Below are 4,864 nucleotides of genomic sequence, written 5' to 3'. Positions count from 1 at the left end.
TGGGGAGCAGACAAGACTAGGGGCAGTGTCTGGAGAGGGGAAAAGTGATTGCAAGAGGGGTTAGCCAGGAAGAAAAGTGGCTTTATCAGCTGGTCCAGGGAAAGAGGGAAACTGAACGAGCGGTGCTGATGTAGCGGGGAAGGAGAGGCAGGAGGAGGAGGTCTGTAGGAGCACTGGAAGAAAACAGCAGAGAAAAGATGATCTCATGGAAGGAAGGTGGTCTGATCAGGACAAGCAGCTCTGTAAAGGGCATTTACAAACCCTGCAGCCACTTGGTAATTCTGCAGTGAAGTACACAGTCCTGGTTTGAGTCTGCCTCTCGCTGTCTGAGCAGGGCTTGGGGAGAAAACACTAGACACTGAAGGCAGATGTCATTGCATGAATTGTTAAACCACCCAGGAAAGCTCAGAAAAGTGCCTAATTGCAGGTGATGCTGCAGTAGTTGTTTAGTGCTCAGGTGTAACACGGCACTGGGAATTGAGTTGTTTGTTGGTGTTAGAGCGACCGTGGAGGTTGGCTCATGGAGAAGACAGGAGGTTGACAGGACAAGAAGGCAGTATCAGATGTAAAAGGGACACTGATGAAAGGGGGTTTGGGCAGACAAGTCACATTATCGATTCAGTTTAGAGAGTAAGAGGCATTGAGGGACCTGTTGGTACTGCAGAGGCTGAAACAAGCACAATTCTCCAACAGGTACTGTGTGTACACAGGCTACCTGTACAATTAGGTTATTTAAATTTAACCTAGATAGCCTACCGCAACTGCACAACACAAACAGCATCCAGATCCTACTGCAGGGAGCCCGTCCTTCAACTGGCAACCACGGGGGTGAACCTCTCTGAACCTCCACTGGGCTCAGAAGTACCTGTGCAGCACCACAGGACCTACAAATCTCCCTGTGCTGAGGAGAAACACAAAATAATCACAGCTTTCATCTGGCTCAAAAGGATCCACTCTGTTCATCCAGCAGCCTCACTGAGAGAAAAAAAGCTAGCTCTTGATGGGATAATGGTCCCCGTCCCTTATGCCTGGATGCCAGATGAGTCTGTTACGGTGGCAGCTGTCTGGTGACTTGGAGAATTTATTTTTACAGTAGCTTGGTGATGGGAACCTTAGGAAAAAACATCACTTGGCAGAGAAAGACCCTAATAAACCATTTGTCTAAGCTGCTCCCAAATCCTCTTGCTGGGTTTATGTGCACTCATGTGAGGATGAGCATTAGTATGAGGGTGGTGGAGGTTAGCGGCAAAAAGATTAGCGCAATAGGCTGGCGAACAAAATGCTGAGACTGGCTCTGCGTGCGTCACTGTGTGTACGCACTAACAACGCCAGGGCCTGCTCTCAGCAGTTCTTCTCTGCTGTTACGCACGGCAGGTTTATGGCTGCGTTGCATCACCAGAGGAGGGGAAGGAGGCAGTGTGAGCCAGCCATCCCCTTGATGTCTCTTATCTTGCAAGGTAAATAGAGCACACAGGCTGGGGACTAGAGCACACACTTGGGGAGAAGACCACAAACTAAGGGATAATCAAGCTGAAGAGCATCGCATTTCCCAGACTTTAGCCCATAGCGACGTGTTAAGCTCAGGTGCAGCAGATGGGGTAAGACTTCAGATAGTTGATGCAACACTGACAACAGTGGCTCTGCTGTGTATAATTAAGGTTAAATGACAAAGATCTGTCACAGCATCTCCAGCCTAAAACAACGCCTCTTTTCCCTTTCTTCTTTTTCTCTTCATATTTTGCCAAAAGTTCATAGCTAGGGGACCGAATACAGTGAGGGAAAACAAGCAAACAGAAAAATCCTTGCTGCAGCTGTTGAGTAAAAGAAATGCAGAATTTTGCATGTTACAGCTGGGAAGAGCGGTGCAGAGAAGGGGAGCTGCAGCTGTGGCTGCAATAATAGGAGGGAAATTTAGAGCAATAATTTTTAAATGCAGGGCCTCAAATCTAAACTCACAGCATGCAAACACAGAAGTCCTTGCATAACATTTCTCACTTACAAGGGTGACACAATGACCTGTAGATCACAGAGGAGCTTTTCTGTGACCCAGTGAGGGTGCTCTCAGCCATAAATGTTTAATAATGCCCTTTATGAGCAGCTGTGGATGTAGGAGAGCAGTTCTGGAGGCTTCTGATAGCATTCGGGCAGATGAAGAAATAGAAAATAGCACTAAGTAATGCTGCCCAACACTTGGTGTTCTTTCCCCACCTACTGCATGACAAGAGGAATGCTTTCTAACTTCTCTGAGCTACCTGAAAAGTGCCTCTTCCAGTGCTACGTGCTGTTTTGCTGCTGACTGAGTGCATCCAACCTTTCCTTCTCACTCTGAAGTCTTGTCCAGCTTTCCTCTCTGACTCCCCAGTTTTATTCATCAGGATACCTCTGTGTATTCCTGTGCTGCTGAGTGATTACAACCTTCTGTCAATGATGTTCAGTCTTCCTCTGGATCTGTGTTGCTTTACAGTCCTGTTCCAGGGTACCTAAAAAAGTTGTTACTTCCAAAGAGCTGCTTGCTCTTCACAACACCTCAGCAAAAAGCAGGCCATCATCCTCTGAAGGGCATGAGGATCTGAGTGCTTTTACAGCCCTATTGTGGCCATTCCTCTTTCAGTGTCCCAGCCTATGGTTGGAAGCTTGCTCCCAGCCCAGGGATGACCTGAGGATAAGAGGGATAAGAGCAAGAGGCAGACACTAAATCTCTGTGGTGACAAAATGTGGTCCTGGGGGCTCCATCAGCTTGCTCCTGTCTAGGATGGGCCATACTTCCCAGCTGGGAGGGCCTTACCTGCAAAGAGACATGCAGATATCAGCACTAATTACCCTGGAAAGGGAAAATGGGGAACCACGCACAACCACATTGGCTATAGGACTGGACCTGCTTACGGCCCACTGTGCTCCCCTCCACCCCCACCCCCGAATGGGTGTAAAGAAAGTATCCGCAGAAGGCAAAGGGATGTTCCCTTCAGTGAAAAGTGTTTCCAAGAGCCTGGCACATAGCACCCTTCCCCCTGTTCTTCCAACCCATACCACTACACCAGCCATCATGCCAGTCCCTGTGCACTCTGCTCCTCCTCCCTTGCACTACTTCTTCTGGAATGTGGGCATTTCTTTTTCCTGAAGACAAGAGTTTCAAGAGGCTGCAGCTGTGAACAGGCCAGTCCTTCAGCCACTGCGCGCTGCTGCGGTTGCGCCACTTCGTTTCAACCCCCCTGCCCTGATCCAGGGGGCTGGATTATCTTGACCTGCAAGGACCCAGCTTGGTTGAAGAAGTAAACAATCAGAAAAGAGACTACCTGCTGTAATCAATAAAGGCATGAAAAAAGATTGGCATATATATATGAGAAAATGAGGACAGCTTTCCTGAAAACTGCTCCTCCTCTTTGGGATTCCCAGAGCCCAAGAATTTCAGGCCATGTTAAGTAAAAGTGCAGGCCTTGTAACACCATGTAATAAATGTCTTCATACAAAGCAGAAGAGACTTTGCCCTGAAAAAAACTGCCCTTCTTCAGTGAATGTTACTGCAAGGGTTTTGACGTGGCCGCTCTGTGGCTTGCTGTAGTTGGCAAGTGCTTTTCATCTCCATAAACTATAGCGCTGGCAATTTTTCCAGTGTCTTCACAGCATATCTGAAGCAATGTGCAGTCTTCAGTTGAGATCACAATGTGCCTACATCCATTTAACATCTATTCCCATAGGTTGCCACACTGCAAGGTTGGCTTTTCCTTTACAAAGCACTTTGGCAAAAACGTGCTCTAGGGTCTGAAAATTTGAGCAACTCTGGAAGGGGTTGAACAGGGTCATTGTTACTGTTCCCAGCCACATGTAAAAGACTTTTTTGAACCTCTGAAAAGTACCAACACCCAAACTGCCTACAAGATTACCTGAGTCAGGAATCTCATCCATCCCATCAGCTTGCTCTAACAACAGACAGAGATGCTCATTTTCAAATGAGATTAGCTTTCATTTTCACCCTTAAACCAGGATCTGATTTTTAAAGTTCATTTTCAAAGTTTTCTCCAGCTCATTCTGGGCCACAGAAAACTAGATTTTCCCAAGCAGCCCCTAGGCAGTGTGTCATATTCAACTAATATCTGGCCTACACAGATAGGCAAGAGGAGGGAAGTGGTGTTACCAGCCAGACAAAAGAAGGTGCAAAGGAAACTGCTGAGGCTTCACAGCTGCTGCTGCCTAGTTTCACACCTCTTTAGCTTGCTATCTTCCAGATAACAGTAGTCTTTGGAGGTAAGCACTTGCCTCTGCATACCTACTTCTCAAGCTGAGTGTATTTCCCTGGCCCAAACAGCCAAAGAGAAACCCTTCCAACTGCAAAGGGAAGCTTGACGCCAGAGCAAGGCCATGTTATGTGGCCCTCAGTATAAAGGCCCTACGTTGTATAAAATCCAGAGCTGAAGTGTGTAGCTTGAGCCCTCCTCAGCTCTCCAGGCACAGCTGCTGCATCCATGGCCAGGGAGGCTCCTGTTCTCCTGGCCTCTCATGTGGCATCTCCTGACCTTTGCACCAAGTCCTCCGCTAGCCCAGAAGCAGCACACATGCCCCGTGCTGTATCCAGCATCGTGCCTTTGCATGAAGGGGGCTGTATCAGCTCTTCATTGCTGCACAGACTTCTACTGTCTACAGGCAAGGAGTGCACTTTTGGGCAATGCGCCAGGGACTCGGTGCTGGAAGAGGGACTGGCATACCATAATCAGAAAAACCCCTAATAAGAGACCTATATTTGCAAGTCTGCTCCACCCCCACCCAGTGACACATGCTGGAGATGGCACTCTGTGCTTGACTTGTCGCGGTTAGTGATAGACTGAGGATGGGGAATCACCAGGAAAGATGAACTGAGAAGCAATTTCTA

Source organism: Falco cherrug, chromosome 2 (assembly GCF_023634085.1).
Source record: "Falco cherrug isolate bFalChe1 chromosome 2, bFalChe1.pri, whole genome shotgun sequence".
Classification (NCBI taxonomy): domain Eukaryota; kingdom Metazoa; phylum Chordata; class Aves; order Falconiformes; family Falconidae; genus Falco; species Falco cherrug.
This window is presented reverse-complemented; position numbering follows the sequence as displayed.